Source organism: Ascaphus truei, chromosome 16, assembly GCF_040206685.1.
Source record: "Ascaphus truei isolate aAscTru1 chromosome 16, aAscTru1.hap1, whole genome shotgun sequence".
Lineage (NCBI taxonomy): Eukaryota > Metazoa > Chordata > Amphibia > Anura > Ascaphidae > Ascaphus > Ascaphus truei.
This window is the reverse complement of record NC_134498.1, coordinates 33,701,379-33,720,424: the sequence shown is the minus strand read 5'-3', so window position 1 is coordinate 33,720,424 and position 19,046 is coordinate 33,701,379. Positions and strand designations below refer to the sequence as shown.

Genomic DNA, 19,046 nt, shown 5'->3' with positions numbered 1-19,046 from the left:
CTGGAAGTCATCTCAATTTAATTTTTCCAGCGACCGTAGCCTGACGTCGCCATCGCCGGCACTATGAGCGTAGCCTAAGATAAGCACTCCAGTATACCAAAATTAATACACTTTTTATTACAAATAAAGAAAAAACATGCTATTTAAAAACAAGTCCTCTCCATAACAAAAAGACTCCATGAAAAAGCACAAAATATATGCCACAAATAATGCATAAAGGTCTAAATCCTATGCTGCCTACCACTGTAAACTGTGGTCCCTGACAAAAAGGGGGTCTATAAAAATAGTGTGTTCGACGTAGACCTGGCGGTCAAAATGCAAAATCTTGGATAAACAGGTGGTAGCTAAAAAACTCTTAATACATAAGCTCGAGACAAGGCTGAAGAAACACTGCCGGGCAGACATGCGCAGAAGGACTAAAGACTATGGAGTTTAAAAAAAAATGAAACAGGAAATACAAAAATGGATATCGGCACTTTCTAGCAGGAATAAATGAACAGAGTAAATGTTCAAGTCACAATCGCTGGATATAGGCCAAGGAACAAATCGATCCTTAAATCATAACAGTCTTGGCTGTAGTAAAGAGTAAGCGTGCATCATGGATGTCTGAGAGGATGTAAGACAAGACCTACCCTAACACGCGTTTCGCCCTGTCCTCTTCCAGGGGCTTGATTAACAGCTTGGAGGCACACTCATTTAAGTGCTTCGAAAATGGAAGAGCACTAGTGAGATCACCACATCAATTGGTAGTTTCTCATGACGTTAACAGACGCTTGATCTGCAACAGCAAACGAACACAAAGCACAAACAATTAGCTGTGTGTATTAACCCTGGTTGCATAGATAAGTCACATGCTCACAAGTGTGCTGTTTGAGACATGGTGTATTGGACATATTGAGGCGAGAGATTCATTTGAGGGACCTTGTGATGTGAAGATTGGATCAACTAGATAACTGTATTAACCTTTGTCCCATATAAAGGTCATGGGGTCACAGGTGGGCCGTATGTGACAGAGCACTTGTGACCACAAAACATAATGGGGACTTTTTAGTGTCAATTGCGTGTAATCGGACCCGGGTTAGATACCACCAAAATAGTAGTTTGCAAGCACTTTCTTTTCAGAGTGGTGCATATTGAACTCGAGGCACGTCGCCTCCAAAAAAAAACACCCACTCGTCTACTTGACTGGGAATAGATACAGTACCCGTGGCAGGAGGTTCATATTGACAGAAAGTATTCTTCTGATCCAAGATATACAATATTTATTCCATGATTCTGAGTCTTTCTTGATTGCCGTGATGAGTTTTGGGTAATTTAAATTTGTATAGGGAGTCTGATGATTTTGTGAGATTGACTCCTAGGTATGGTACGAAATGTGTTTGCCATAGGAAGTTGAAATTCACCTTCAGACGTTTTACTGGTTCCGTGGGGAGGTTAATGCTCAGAGCCAGTGATTTGGTCGGAATTATTTTGAATCCTGAGCCTTTCCCGAATTCTCCTAATGTTTGGACTACATTTGGGAGTGAAATTAGTGGTCTAGAGATTCAGTAGCACATCGTCCGCGAATTTGGATATTTTGTATTCTTTGCCTCCCACTGGGATTCCAAAAATATTGGAATTTTCTCAAATTAGGGTCCCTAATGGTTCTATGGAGAGGACAAATAGGTGTGGGGATAGAGGGCATCCTTGCCTCGTGCAATTTCCGATGTGTATCTGTTCCGATAGAACCCCAGACCCTTTGATCCTGGTGGTCGGGCACTGATATAGTCTGCAGAGAAACACCCCCTTGACCATAACTCAAAATAGGTAGTTCCACTCCAGCCTGTCAAAAGCTTTTTCTGCATCTAAGGAGAGCAGCATAGTTGGGATTTTGAGAGAAAAAAAACAAAGCATAGCATATTCCAAAAAAGTCTGGGGCTAAGCGTGGGTAATAAGAAAATTAGTTTTTATTGGAGGTGAACAACATGGAGTGTGGATAAGCCTCGATGCGTTTCACGCTATGATAGCGCTTTATCAAAGAGCATCCTTTTTTTTCTCTCCACACGGGAATCTCTTCTGTTTACATTTTGACCGGATGCACGCACAAAAGGACGGTACACACCAGCAACGACAGCACACATCAGCAATGTGAGTACAAATCTTGTTTTTCATAAAGATTGCAGTGACAAGAATTACACTCTAGGGTCATTGCCTACCCAAGGGGTTTACTGAATCATCACTGTTTTAACACAACAGTTGTTGACACGGGTAATACTCCATTTATTGGCATGTTTTAACCCATTAATGAGTTTCCCTACCTGATCGTGGTGGACTAGGAGTTGCATAAATTCCTTAAGTCTGGTGGCTAGGATCTTGGAATAAATGTTGTTGTCAGTATTGTTGAGAGATATCGGACGATAGATGGCTCAGTTACCGTAGTAGGATCTTTGCCTTTCTTTAGAATAAATACCTTATTGGCCGCTACCAAGTATTCAGGGATCTGCTTACCTTTCAGGAATTTATTGAAAAGTGTGAGGAGACGAGGGGTGAGGGCACTCTCCAATTTTTGGTAGTATGCATTTGAGAGGCCGTCTGGACCTGCGGACTTCACATGTTTGAGACCTTTGATCTTTGTTACGTCCTCCTCTGATATAGGAGAATTAAGGGGAGTTTGGGATATTGGAAGATAGGGATGGTAGTTTGTAGGCTGAAAGAAAGGAGTCGAGCGACGTTTGGGTGACCTTATTAGAGTCAACTTTGTTGCCGTTGTATAGTCTTTGATAAAATGCTTTAAACGGTTTCATTATTTCTATGGGGTCATGTGTCAATAGAAAAATAAATAGAATGAACTTGCACTCACCCTGTCTAACACAATTCAGCTGGAGGTGCTATGATCCTGCATCCACACTGCAAGATGCATACAACTATACAAAAAACAGGCAGACACAGGCCCAGCCTGACGAAGGGGCCAGGAGGCCCTGAAATGTTGCTCTATTGTGCACATATAACAGTGTGTCTGCGAACATTTCCTCTCCCTGTGTGTGCTGATTTTTTTCTGTATTGCTTCTTTTTTTTATATATTAAAGAAGAAACTTGGTGAGACCAAAAGCAAAACGTAAGCCCTTCATCATTATTATTTTTGAGTGCTGATCCAGGTTTGTTTTTTGTATAGTCATGAGTCAATAGTCCATCGGTTTGAAGTATGGCGTGGATGTTATGTAGGGCGGGTGAATTGTGCTGTTTTCTGGCAAAAAAAGGCTTGTTGCCTTATTCGTGAAATATTTGTGAGGTCCATCGCATAGCCTTCTCAGCCTGATTGGCTAGTATGAAGTTAAGTTCGCTATATACCTGAATGAGCCTCTTGATATATGCTTTGTGTGCTTCCCAGATTATGGGGAATGCTGGGTCTCGAGTGACATTGATGTCAAAATAAATTTTAATATCACTTTCGAGCTCCACTCGGATCTCTGGAACACATAGTAGGGACTCGTTGAGATGCCATTGTCGAGCTGTATTTGGGGGGTTGAGGTTTGGCACCACTATATCTATCATGGCGTGGTTGGACCAGGTGATGCCATGTATTGTTGGCTGAGAAATTTGTGAAATGAGATGGGCATCAATTAAGAAATAATCAATTAGAGAGTAAAACGTGTGTAGTGCTGATAAAAAATTGTAATCCCAGACTCCCGGGTTTAGCGTTAATCCAGACGTCGATCAATTAATGGTATTTCATTGCTTCTATTAAGATCGTGGAGTCAGCCGGGACCGATCCTTGACCATGGGACTGTTGTGGGCCAGATCTGTCTAGCGCAGTGTTGAAGTCCTCTCCTACAATCAGACGTCCCTTTCTGACTTCTCTGAGGAGGGTAAGAAAATCCTCAGAGGGGCATTCCGCAGTATTGGGGGCATACACATTCACTATGGTGATCTGCACCCCCCTAAGCATATGAACCAGAAGAATGTATCTACCCTCTCTGTCCTTCTTGACAAGATCAGGCCTGAATGGAACTGTGTGTGGTCTAAATTCCAAATGTTACGTACTGGAACTTACATGCATACTGTTTTGTACGTATATACACACATATACATGTAGATACACATATAGATACACACACACACACACACACATGTAGATGCATACCTGTGTTATAAGATAGATGACTTGAAAGATAGTCCTCATATCTTGCTGACTGACAGGGGAACATTTATCATGGAGAAAGTAGAGAGCAGTCCCATCGCAGAAAGACACGAGGGAGGGGGAGGGAGTTTCGCCTTCTTATATTATGCATGCTCCAAGGTTCAAGGACAGAGAGGGAGAGATAGTTAATTTGCTGATATACAGGGGAAGGGGAAAGGTTAACAAGAAATAAATGTATGTGTGTATATATATGTCTGTGGGTGGTTTTCTGGGTATGCACCTTAACCCTGGCTGTGCTCAAAGCTGTGACCATGCAGCAAGCTTAAGCCTATAGGGAACCATGTTAAAAATGGTTATTGAGGCAAAAAGTGACACTGTGTGCTCATTTGCATGTCATTTCCCAGAATCCTTTGCTGCAGTGGAAGTGCTGTATGCTGGGTGATAATGGGGAAAGGCAGGGTTGCAGACCTGCCTGAGACATGCAGATGAGCATACCGTTATATTTGCATATATATATATATAGCAGAAAAAAGTTCCAATTGCGCTGACTGACAAACAAGGTATTCAAAATATAAAATAGTTTTTAAAAGAATCCACTTCTTTTCTGCATATGCCTCACGTGGGTGCTTAGTAGGGACTTAGTGTACTGGGTCCTTGCAGATTAACACCATTGGACTACCAGCTCTCACTTTTATTTTCTTAAATTTAAGTTCATGTATTTGTTGTGTGTTACATATATTACACATATTATTATTCATTTCGGGTGCGCTGTGTCTTTTTGTTATATGTATGTATATATATGTATGTTTTTATGACAAACTTCTTGATGGCTTTGTCCTTGGGCACACAGCGTATATATATACACACAAACAAAATACCCGCAACAGACTGCAATAATAACGGACACTAAAGTCAGGTAAGTAAGATGATAAGTATATAATCACCCCTGAAGATGCTGAGGGCAGCAAATATATGACAACAAGAAACAAACGAGACCCTTGAAACAGCACTCCAGTATATCCAAAAAATACAACATTTATTCAAGCAATATCAAGAAAATATATACAACATATAGTTACATATACATACATAGTTACATAGTAGATGAGGTTGAAAAAAGACTTCCGTCCATCAAGTTCAACCTATGCTAAATTTAGACAACAGATATTTTATCCTATATCTATACTTATTGATCCAGAGGAAGCCAAACAAAAAACCCCATTAAGGGGAAAAATTAATTCCTTCCTGACTTCAAGAATTGGCAATCGGATTAATCCCTGGATCAACATCCTTCCCATGTATACTTATTTGGTATATCCCTGTATACCTTTCCCATCTAAAAAGATGTCCAACCTTTTTTTGAACAAATCTATTGTATCTGCCATCACAGTCTCCATGGGTAATGAATTCCACATTTTAACTGCCCTTACTGTAAAGAACCCTTTCCTTTGTTGCTGGTGAAATTTCCTTTCCTCCAACCTTAAGGGATGGCCCGAGTCCTTTGTACTGCCCGTGGGATGAATAGTTCTTTTGAAAGCTCCTTGTATTGTCCCTGAATATATTTGTATATAGTTATATATAGTTATCATATCCCCTCTTAGACGTCTCTTTTCTAATGTAAATAAATCTAATTTAGCTAGCCTCTCCTCATAAGTTAGAATGTCCATCCCCTTTATTAATTTGGTGGCTCTTCTCTGCACTCTCTCTCTAGTTGCATAATGTCTTTTCTTAGGATTGGTGCCCAAAATTGTACTCCATATTCAAGGTGTGGTCTTACTAATGCTTTGTAAAGGGGCATAATTATGTTTACTTCCCCTTCCATCCATTGCCCGTTTGATGCAAGACAAGATCTTGTTTGCCTTTGCAGCTACTGCATGACATTGGGCACTATTGCTAAACCTGCTGTCTACAAGCACTCCTAAATCCTTCTCCATCAAGGATTCCCCCAATATATCTCCATTTAATTTGTAAGTCGCCTTTTTATTCTTGTATCCCAAATGCATAACCTTACATTTATCTGTATTAAACCTCATCTGCCATTTACCTGCCCACGTTTTCAGTCTCTCCAAGTCCTTCTGAAGAGAAATTACATCCTGCTCTGATTCTATTACCTTACACAATTTAGTATCATCAGCAAAGATGGAGACTTTGCTCTCGATCCCAACCTCAAGGTCATTAATAAACAAGTTAAAAAGCAGGGGTCCCAGTACCGATCCCTGAGGTACTCCACTCACGACTTTAGCCCAACCTGAAAACGTTCCATTTATGACAACCCTCTGTTGTCTGTCCTTTAACCAGTTTTCAATCCAGGTGCATATATTATTACTGAGTCCAACTTTCTTTATTTTGTACACCAACCTCTTGTGTGAAACCGTATCAAAGCCTTTGCAAAATCTAAGTAGACCACATCAACTGCATTACCCTGGTCTAAATTCCTACTTACCTCCTCAAAGAAACAAATAAGGTTAGTTTGGCAAGATCTATCCTTCATAAATCCATGCTGACTATTACTAATAATTTTGTTTTCCATTAGGTATTCCTGAATATTATCCCGTATTAAACCTTCAAGTAATTTCCCTACTATTGAAGTCAGGCTTACAGGTCTGTAATTTCCCGGTGGTGATCTAGCTCCCTTTTTAAATATAGGCACCACATCTGCTTTACGCCAATCTTGTGGTACTGAGCCTGTGGAAATTGAGTCCTTGAATATTAAATGTAATGGTTTGGCTATTACTGAGCTTAACTCCTTGAGAACTCTTGGATGTATGCCATCGGGGTCAGGTGCCTTATTTACTTTAATTTTTTCAAGTCACTTATGAACTTCTTCCTCATTTAACCAATTGTTCATTAATATGGAGGTTGTGGCTTCCTCCTGCGGCACTACTATTGAACTTGATTCTTCCCTGGTAAACACAGAGGCAAAGAATTTGTTTAATACCTCAGCTTTTTCCTTATCTCCAATAATCTGCCTACCCATCTCACACTGAAAGGGTCCTATATTTTCTTTTCTCATTTTTTTGTTATTAAGGTACTTAATGAACTTTTTAGGGTTGACCTTACTTTCTATTGCAATCCTTTTTTCATTATCCATTTTTGCTAATTTGATTGCCCTTTTGCAATTTTTGTTACATTCCTTATAATTCTGATACGATGTCTCTGTCCCTTCTGACTTAAAGAATCTAAACGCCTTCCTCTTCTTGTCCATTTCCTCCCCTACCTGTTTATTTAGCCACATTGGTTTTGACTTATTTCTTTTATACTTATTACCCAAGGGTATACACTGATAAGTGTGCTTTTCTAACAATATTTTAAAGACTGACCATTTATCTTCTCCATTTTTCCCTGCAAAAACATCATCCCATTGTATTACTACTAGATTAGACCTCAGTTTATTAAAATCTGCCTTTCCAAAGTTGAAGGTCTTTGTTGAACCCAAGTAATCAGTTTTTTGATAATTTATTTCAAATGAGACCATGTTATGATCACTGTTACCCAAATGTTCTAGGACTTGAATATTTGTTATTACTTCCACATTGTTTGATATGACCAAATCCAGTACAGCCTGGTTGGTTCCTCAATAATTTGGGTCATATAATTGTCTTTAAGCACCCCCAAAAACCTGTTTCCTTTTGTTGTAACGCTAATCTCATTGCCCCAGACTATGTCTGGCTAATTAAAATCCCCCATTATGCAAACATGACCCAGTTTTGATGCCTTCTCCATTTGCAAAAGTATTTTAGCTTCCTCAATCTCACAGATATTTGGTGGTTTATAGCATATTCCCACAAACATTTTCTTTATACTTTTACCTCCACTGCTAATTTCTATCCACAAAGTCTCTACATTTTCATAATTCCCTTCATAGACATCATCCCTTATAATAGGCTTTAAATCCGGTTTAACATATAAACATACTCCACCTCCCCTTCTATTTGTTCGATCCTTCCGAAAAAGGGAATAAGCCTCTAAATTAACTGTCCAGTCATGTGTTTCATCCCACCATGTTTCAGTAATGCCTATGATATCATACTGCTCCCTTGCAGCTATTAATTCAAGCTCCCCCATTTTATCTGTCAGGCTTCTTGCATTAGCAAGCATGCATTTCAGTTTTTTTTCAGCCTGTACTATTATCTTATCTCCTCCTTCTTTTCTGCACCCACTTGGTTTAGTCTTTAGAAGTTTTCTAGTATTATCTGTATATAATTAAAATTCCTGAAGTAATAAAGTCCCAAGTACCTACCCTAACTGTCAATTATATTTAATATGTGAGTACTGTATGCAGAAACATATAATTATCATAATAAATGGTACTTGCACACCACATACTGTAAATAGAAAACCATTATTAAACCTAATTAGTTGGACCAGGTGAAAAAAAATAATAATTTTCACCTTAACCCCTAATACACCGGCCGTTGTGAGCTGAAGCATAGGAGATACAAGACATTCCTTAATAATATATCACACAAAGCATAGTGGTAAGAGAAACCACACACTGTGAGCAACAGCCCTAGGTAAGAAAAAGGGGATTAAAGTTTAAAGATGGTAGCGCTCCCATATGAAACAATCCCTGTAAGACACAATGTGGCAAGTCCCAGTATAAATTACAACCCATGTTTCCATACCAGAGGGGACAAAACCTAAAAGATCTATTGATCAGTGCAGACAAAAAGGATGCCTACACTGAACCCTATTTTTTGGATAATCCAAAACCAGGTTGTTATAAATGTTACAACTGTTCGGTATGTAACAGCCTCAATACGGGTACTGATTTCACTCGCCCTAGAAGTGGGAAAAAATACCAAATCAAAGGGAGAATAACATGCACAACTGTGTTTGTTATTTATAAAATCACATGTCCTTGCGGCCTCAGCTATATAGGAAAAACGAAACACATGCTTAAAACAAGATATATCGAACACCAAAGCAAGATCAATAATGCTACTGAAGAGACTGAATTGATGAAACATTGCAGGGAATTTAGGCACACAGTAACCTCACTCAAGTTAATAGGTATTGAACTAGTTAAAAACAACTTGTCAGGGACAGACAGGGATACTCTGTTATTACAACGTGAAGCTCTGGATATTTACCTTAGATACGGTTTTCCCAAGAGGGCTCAATGATGATCTATCCCTAGGTTGTTTTCTGACTGAGAGGTGAACAGGTACCTGCTGCTGCTGGAGGTCTCGCTTATGTTTCGGTCTGTATGGTTGTTCTTAAGGGATATATCATGCTATCACACCTTGGAGTTTTTTTTAATTTTAAAGAGTGTTAAGCATCTTTATTAAAGAATTGCAGATTTTAATTTGAGTGTGTTCATGGATTGTATACTGTTTTTTCCTCATTTTATACTGAGCTTGCTGGATATTCCACTAAAACCTCTCTTTATTCACTAATCATCAACACAGGAGGCATATAAAGATGATCGTGGGAATAACAGATCTATATACACACTGCTCCCACATCACATATGGATGAATGCACTAAAGGAGCGATTTTGAAGAAAGGGGAGGTCCCTGCTGCCAAGAATACATCATGGAGCAATGCAGAGGTCCTTGGCTCCGCCCCACGCCTGGAAGGACTGAAGAAACCTTGAGGCGTCAGAGGAAGGGCAAGAGGGAATGTCCAGGAGGCGGATCTACGTTGGATACCTAACGCGATGACGTCACACGCATTGGAAGGCTGGAAGACGCCCCATGATGACGTCACAGATGTCGCAGGACCAGCAAGAAGACAAGCATATTCGAATGGAGGACAATCACGGACAATTGTGGACACGTGGGAGGGTGTATATAAGACACTGTGTTATGTTGGTTTTTATCATGCCATTAGCATTTGAGAAAGGCCATAGGGGCTGAAACGTCATCATACTGGCTAAATAAATCTTTTTTCACTAGCAGAAATCCGTAGTGCCCAGGCTCTTCCTTCCTAAGTCCCAGTATAGTCCTTTAGTGTCAGCACAATACATCCAGTGTGCAGCATACATTCAATCCGGGTCCCAGATTTACAAGCAAGTGCAGAGGCTCAGCGAGATATCCCCCAGTAGTAAATGGATATCTATTTGTAAGTATTAGAGGGTGCTGGAGAAGAGGTAAACCTCCTCCCCTGAACTCCACGGACACCGGAACTCGCAGACAAGCGGCACAGGACACAGCGGTCTTCTGCAGCTCAACAACACTGTAAAGCCACGGACACAGCGGGTCTCAAGGAGCGCGAAAGCAGGACAGTCAGCCAGGGGGTACCCCAGGAAGCAGACGGACTACCCCTACTTCTCCAGCGTTCTTTAATACTTACAAATAGGTTTTCTATTTATGTGTAGTGTGCAAGTACTATTTATTGTGATAATTATATATTTCTGCATACTTACATATTAATTATAATTGACAGTCAGGGTAGGTACTTGGGACTTTATTACCTCAGGAATTTTAATTATATGTTGTATATATTTTCTTGATATTGCTTGAATACATTTTGTATTTTTTGGTCATACTAGAGTGCTGTTTCAAGGGTCCTGTTTGTTTCTTGTTGATATATATATATATATATATATATATATATGCAAATATAACTGTATGCTCATCTGCATGTCTTAGGCAGGTCTGCAACCCCGCCTTTCCCCATCATCACCCAGCATACAGCACTTCCACTGCAGCAAGGGATTCTGGGAAATGACATGCAAATGAGCACACAGTGTCACTTTTTGCCTCAATAACCATTTTTAACATGGTTCCCTATAGGCTTAAGCTTGCTGCATGGTCACAGCTTTGAGCACAACCAGGGTTAAGGTGCATACCCAGAAAACCACCCACAGACAGCTGTTTCGACCTTGATGGGTCTCATCAGTGTGGGGTTGATTTTACTGGGAATGCAAGAGAGGCTATGGGATAGGCTAAACCATAATACTGAGTTAAGTTATGGTGAGTAAACCTGCCTAAGACATGCAGATGAGCATACAGTTATATTTGCATATTTGCTTTCCTGTGGAGGGTTTTTGTCACTTTTTTTACTCACCATAACTTAACTCAGTATTATGGTTTAGCCTATCCCATAGCCTCTCTTGCATTCCCAGTAAAATCAACCCCACACTGATGAGACCCATCAAGGTTGAAACAGCTGTCTGTGGGTGGTTTTCTGGGTATGCACCTTAACCCTGGCTGTGCTCAAAGCTGTGACCATGTTAAAAATGGTTATTGAGGCAAAAAGTGACACTGTGTGCTCATTTGCATGTCATTTCCCAGAATCCCTTGCTGCAGTGGAACTGCTGTATGCTGGGTGATGATGGGGAAAGGCGGGGTTGCAGACCTGCCTAAGACATGCAGATGAGCATACAGTTATATTTGCATATTTGCTTCCCTGTGGAGGGTTTTTGTCACTTTTTTTACTCACCATAACTTAACTCAGATATCTCTCTCTCTCTCTCTCTCTCTCTCTCTCTCTCTCTCTCTCTCTCTCTCTCTCTCTCTCTCTCTCTCTCTCTCTCTCTCTCTCTCTCTCTCTCTCTCTCTCTCTCTCTCTCTCTCTCTCTCTCTCTCTCTCTCTCTCTCTCTCTCTCTCTCTCGTGAAAGAATTATTGACAGGGGGCTATAGAGAAGACAAAGGGTCTGGGGTTATTGGTCTTTCATCTTGTCTCCTCTATTGTATGTGTGTAAGTCTGATAAGTGTTTATTGGTCATTCTGTGTACAGGATGACAATGTAACTACCCAGAGCATACAGGAGCATGCTGATGTGACAATGTTACTACCCAGAGTATACAGGAACATGCTGATGTGACAATGTTACTACCCAGAGTATACAGGAACATGCTGATGTGACAGTGTAACTACCCAGAGCATACAGGAACACGCTGATGTGACAGTGTAACTACCCAGAGCATACAGGAGCACGCTGGTGTGACAGTGTAACTACCCAGAGCATACAGGAGCACGCTGATGTGACAGTGTAACTACCCAGAGCATACAGGAACACGCTGATGTGACAGTGTAACTACCCAGAGCATACAGGAGCACGCTGATGTGACAGTGTAACTACCCTGAGCATACAGGAGCACGCTGATGTGACAATGTAACTACACAGAGCATACAGGAACACGCTGATGTGACAATGTAACTACACAGAGCATACAGGAGCATGCTGATGTGACAGTGTAACTACCCAGAGCATACAGGAACACGCTGATGTGACAATGTAACTACACAGAGCATACAGGAGCACGCTGATGTGACAATGTTACTACCCAGAGTATACAGGAACACGCTGATGTGACAGTGTAACTACCCAGAGCATACAGGAACACGCTGATGTGACAGTGTAACTACCCTGAGCATACAGGAGCATGCTGATGTGACAATGTAACTACACAGAGCATACAGGAACACGCTGATGTGACAATGTAACTACACAGAGCATACAGGAGCATGCTGATGTGACAATGTAACTACACAGAGCATACAGGAGCATGCTGATGTGACAATGTTACTACCCAGAGTATACAGGAACATGCTGATGTGACAGTGTAACTACCCAGAGCATACAGGAACACGCTGATGTGACAATGTAACTACACAGAGCATACAGGAGCATGCTGATGTGACAATGTAACTACACAGAGCATACAGGAGCATGCTGATGTGACAATGTAACTACACAGAGCATACAGGAGCACGCTGATGTGACAGTGTAACTACACAGAGCATACAGGAGCACGCTGATGTGACAGTGTAACTACACAGAGTATACAGGAGCACGCTGATGTGACAATGTAACTACACAGAGTATACAGGAGCACGCTGTGATGTGACAATGTAACTACCCAGAGTATACAGGAGCATGCTGATGTAACAGTGTAACTACCCAGAGCATACAGGAACATGCTGATGTAACAGTGTAACTACCCAGAGTATACAGGAACATGCTGGAGTGACAATGTAACTACCCAGAGTATACAGGAGCATGCTGATGTGACAGTGTAACTACCCAGAGCATACAGGAGCATGCTGATGTGGCAGTGTAACTACCCAGAGCATACAGGAGCATGCTGATGTGACAGTGTAACTACCCAGAGCATACAGGAGCATGCTGATGTGGCAGTGTAACTACCCAGAGCATACAGGAGCATGCTGATGTGACAGTGTAACTAACCAGAGCATACAGGAACATGCTGATGTGACAGTGTAACTACCCAGAGCATACAGGAACACGCTGATGTGGCAGTGTAACTACACAGAGCATACAGGAGCATGCTGATGTGACAGTGTAACTAACCAGAGCATACAGGAACATGCTGATGTGACAGTGTAACTACCCAGAGCATACAGGAACACGCTGATGTGGCAGTGTAACTACACAGAGCATACAGGAGCATGCTGATGTGACAGTGTAACTACCCAGAGTATACAGGAACACGCTGATGTGACAGTGTAACTACCCAGAGCATACAGGAGCACGCTGATGTGGCAGTGTAACTACCCAGAGTATACAGGAACACGCTGATGTGACAGTGTAACTACCCAGAGCATACAGGAGCACGCTGATGTGGCAGTGTAACTACCCAGAGTATACAGGAGCATGCTGATGTGGCAGTGTAACTACCCAGAGCATACAGGAACACGCTGATGTGACAGTGTAACTACCCAGAGCATACAGGAACACGCTGATGTGGCAGTGTAACTACCCAGAGCATACAGGAGCACGCTGATGTGGCAGTGTAACTACCCAGAGCATACAGGAGCATGCTGATGTGACAGTGTAACTACCCAGAGCATACAGGAGCATGCTGATGTGGCAGTGTAACTACCCAGAGCATACAGGAGCATGCTGATGTGGCAGTGTAACTACCCAGAGCATACAGGAGCACGCTGAAGTGACAGTGTAACTACCCAGAGTATACAGGAGCATGCTGATGTGACAGTGTAACTACCCAGAGCATACAGGAGCATGCTGATGTGGCAGTGTAACTACCCAGAGCATACAGGAGCATGCTGATGTGACAGTGTAACTACCCAGAGCATACAGGAGCACGCTGATGTGACAGTGTAACTACCCAGAGCATACAGGAGCACGCTGATGTGACAGTGTAACTACCCAGAGCATACAGGAGCATGCTGATGTGGCAGTGTAACTACCCAGAGCATACAGGAGCATGCTGATGTGGCAGTGTAACTACCCAGAGCATACAGGAGCATGCTGATGTGACAGTGTAACTACCCAGAGCATACAGGAGCATGCTGATGTGACAGTGTAACTACCCAAGATCTAGGCTAAAAAAAAAAACGACAACACACGACTCTCATAGGGAAGTATATCAATAAAATTGTGATTGGTATGAAAAGGTAAGTAATGCACGTATAACAAAATGTATAAAATCAGGCTTACCGTAAAGAACCGAGTCAGACCTGTTCAGGAATACATGGAACAGCCCTGCGTAGTATTACCTGATCAGGTGGTTCCTGGCGATCAAAGGTAAGAGCCGCGTATACTGGATCACTGTACGGCAGCCAAACGATGAAATAGCAAGTGGTAGTTCCCTCACTCCTAGTCCGTTGAGCGGTGTGATCATACACCAGGGAGATAAACTCTCTCGTCGACTCGTGCTGGGGCGCAAGATGATGACGTCACTGCCCACTGTACTCCCGTGGATTACAAAAATGTCTCACGGCCCGAGAGTGGTGAAAGTTTCCCTTTGTTCCAATCACTAGTTCAGGAAGTTGCTTAAAGAATATGTTGCCAAACAAAATTCCAACGCGTTTCGTAGCTTGCTGCAACTTCAGCAGGGTTAATATTACAGTGAAAATGCACATCTATGTATACCCCTCCCAGGCTTCTAATAGGTCAGAAAGGGGAAGGTGCACAAATGTTGGATTATTCCAAGTGCAATTGATTGCTAGTGATATCAAATAGGCGCCATCTTGTGGTGCCTTAATATTACTACATGCCCTGAACGTTTAATAAGTAAAAAATACATTAAGACACATTTCTAAGGTTAAAAGAAATTATGTTTCCAAATATAAATCTAGCTAAAATGAGAAGTAAGAGAACCTAATAAAAAAATATAAATAAAGAGAACAATGAATTGAATAAAAACAGGTTTGCTACATATAGTAGGCAAATAAAACTATCACAGACAAAGCATGGCCAGATGATATATTAGAGTGGACAACAATATAGGATAAATAGATATCTCCTATAGCTTGCGTTTAAGGACATGATTATATCAAACATATTACTGGATAACAATCATAGGAAGGATATTATTCCAGCTAGAAAACAAATAGGACTAATAAAGTGACAGGATGTCTATATCCTCATTCAACCACACCGGAATAAGAGTTCTCAGCTTGAATATCCCCAAAAATTATTGTTTTGACTGGGCCTTCTCATGGTCTCCCCCCCCCCCCCCCTTCCTTCTGTCCACTGGAATAACTTGTATCCCTTTATAGTGTAATAGTGTAAATGAGAGGGATCTTGGTTATGGTGTGTTTAAAAATTACGGGTACGCTATGTTTGTCAAAATCAATGCTAATATTGTGCACGTGTTCAAGTATCCTCCTTCTCAATTGCCTCTTGGTTCTCACTATGTGGTGGAGATCACAGGGGCACTTAAGATACACCACATACATAGTGGTACCCGAAATGCAGTCTTCAATAGCAAATCTCTCGTTTGCAATCCGAAAGGTAAAGGACTTTCTCTACTGATGGAGCATCTTGGATGTCAGGCACTTGCCACATGCAAAATTGCCAGGGAGTTTAGTGGGCAACCAAGTTGAACAAGAGTTACCTTGTACTCCTTGTGAAGATTGAGATAATGTGCGTGGCTCAGGCTATATGAAGACAGACTATCATCACCTCCATTCTGGCGCAGTAGCCATTTTGAGTGTTTGAATGTATGTATATTTGTATATGATTTGTGGATGATTGATATCCTGCAGTGTATCGCTCCTAGATGTAACTTGCCCTTGTATAATTCCTACGAGTCATGAAAGAAATTGAAATTGCATTTGTAAGAGGTTTTTCCTGCCTTAGACAATTCTGCTGACCTTAGGTTCTGTTATCTGACAGATACAGTACACACAGGGCTAAACAGGGTTACTCCTTAAAGTCAGAAGGTCAAGAGGCCCACATTATGGTAAATTATAGGATAAGAATATAGCAATGTGAAGCATATTTATGTATCAATATGTATTTTTGTATGTCATCATATTGTTTTTTATCTCTAAGCCAGCCCCCTTAAAGGGCGTATTACTCATTTTGAAATGTATACAAATGTGATACCAAGCAATATGTTTTCAGAGGCATGAGTTCATTTTTGAATTCTTTTCTCTCAATTGTACCTTGGTGCAGATAAACTCACGTTGATACTTTGAACCCTTGACTCATTGATTTTATTTCTACGCTTTCACATCCTAAATGTGTCATTAGGTGCCAAAACATTCTTGAAATTGAACATTTTGTTTTTTTATCATAGGTCACAGTGTCTACAAAGATCGGGTGGAGTAAGTGGACAATGAGGGGTCTAAGAGGGTATATTTCATAGAAGTACCCATTTGGAAGGGTAGTCAATAAGCGTGACGCTGCCCATTACTGCTAGAAGACCCTCTGTAGAGTGTTACAGTGCAGAATCACACCCATTGCTCTGCCCGTGATTGTTTTTGCATGACATCTGAAAAGCTGTATGATTTTGAATATGTAAATGTTATTGATGTCATACCATGCCTGATATTGTGGTTGTATTATGTGAAGATGTGAATGAATGCAGCTGTATTATCCTGTGTACGTAGGATTTGAGTGTTTTAAATATTTCAACTGTTGTCATTGTGTAATGTTTGAAAGAATGTTGGAGGCAACATTATGTTTGATAAGGGGACTGTGTAGCCCCCTCTTGGAGGTCTACTAATTTCTGTAAAGGGTTGATTTGCCGTAGGGCATGGGTTCGCAACTCCAGTCCTCAATAAAACTCAAATGTTCAGGTTTTAAGGATATCCCTGCTTCAGCACAGGTGGCTCCGTCAAAGACTGAACCACTGATTTAGCAACCTGTACTGAAGAAGGTATATCTTGAAAACCTGACCTGTTGGGTGTTAAGGATTGGCGTTGAAGACCCCTGCCTTAGACGGTTAACTGTGTGGGCTCAATCAGGTTACTCACCTCCCCATCATGTAATGTATGACGTCAATGTAAGGGTATATATAGCCGCCTCTTATGTTCCAGAAGCAAGTTCTTAAGAGTTCTGACTGGGGTCCTCACTGTGAGTCCTGTACATAGGTTCGTGTATTTAAGAATATGTATTAAGCTGTGTCCTGTCATCCTTTATCGTTTTCTAGTTAGTAACGTGCCCTTTCTCAGGTAGCGCCTGTTGAAAGTACGGGCAAACCTAATTTTGTGAGATGCTAATTGTCCTCGTCTCATAGGGTTGCCCCTACAGCAGTCAGACCGCCACTGTCCTCATAGGGTTGCCGATACTTCAGCCTCCATTCACACTGGACCCACCTGTCCAGCAGGTTCTCACGGCATCAAAGCCTCCCTGCAAGCTGTTCCCGCTCTATCCTTTGCGATGTGCACCCTACTCATGTATCTCCCCTAGATAGGACCCCAAACTATCAGTTGATGACGTCTCAAGAGTTATTGTTTGCCATGAGTTTCTGTCAAGGTACAACGTTTGTCAATACCTGTGAAATGTTTGAGACAGCCGTCAATAAAGCACTTATTTGTTTTATAAGTTCCTGGTGCCCGTCTTTTTTTCCTATCCTTTCATCCGCACCCAGCCTGCGCCCTACATAGGAGACTGAGCACTGCCATTGTACATTATTAATCTGAGGGGACCTCCCTTAGAGCCAGGTAAGGCTGTGCCTATAGTGCCGTCGATGGCGACACGACGGGTGACGTCACTCGTCGCCACTGGCGAAAGTTATGTTTCGCCGGGCGGCGGCGTTGCGGGATTCCGGCAATTTGATTTGTTCAAGGACCGTCACATGACGCGACGGTCCTTGAAAAATCAAATTTTGCCGGCTTCACAGTTTTCACGAAGGCGACGTCGCTCCGTCGCGTGCACTATAAGCGCGGCCTAAGGAGGGTTACATACAGGTCAATAAAAAAAATAACTGGTTGCTTGCGAGCTGAAAATGATGAGACTGTATCTAATATCTCTCTATCTAGAGATATATAATGTAATGTGTCAAGAATCAGCAACATCGTATCCGCGAGAGTAATATTACCCAGATGTGTTTAACATAGGATGAAAGAGTATGCACACACGGTCTCAATATCTGGCATTTTATTCTTATATAGCGCTTACAGTGTACGCATCGCTGTACATAGAAGTTTGCAGGCACGATGAGTCCCTGCCCCGCTGAACTTGCACTTGGTTAGGCTGCGCATATAGTGCCGGCGACGCGACTTCAGGCTACGGTCGGTGAAAAAATCAAATTGAGATGACTTCCAGCGATCGCGACCAAGCCGTCGCTCCGTCGCGTCACGCTTACTATAAGCGCACGCGCCGGCGGCAATGCATTTGTTTTGACGCGTCGCTATCGCTGGCACTATAAGCGCAGCCTAAGCCATTTGCCGAAGGATCTGCCTGGGGGTGGTAATGAATTTCTATTCATCTTTGGAAAGTTGTACAATGGCAGTATTCTTGGAAATAAATTCACTAGTATTTATTATTATCTCCACTTCCTATCGTTGTTTGAGTAAAACGACCGCCCATGAATACCTCAGCACCACTGTCATTATGTTCACGAATAATAAAGTTATCCTATTTAGAGCCGTATTCAGGGCGGAACTAACTTCTCCTTTCAGACGGGCGGAAGTGGCACCTCTCCCCGCAGGCCGGGCGGAAGCGCCTCTAGGAGCCAGGTTGCAGTGTTGGCGGAAGTGACGCACCACCGGCTGGAGATGGCGGAGTGGAGCCCGGTAACGCTGTTGTCGGTGCTGT

At 41.9% G+C, this 19,046-nt stretch overlaps 1 pseudogene; it reads left to right on the top strand.

The window, feature by feature from the left end:
• LOC142467427 (thioredoxin reductase-like selenoprotein T) overlaps nt 1-19,046 on the top strand; it is a 30,231-nt pseudogene that overhangs the window by 1,449 nt on the left and 9,736 nt on the right.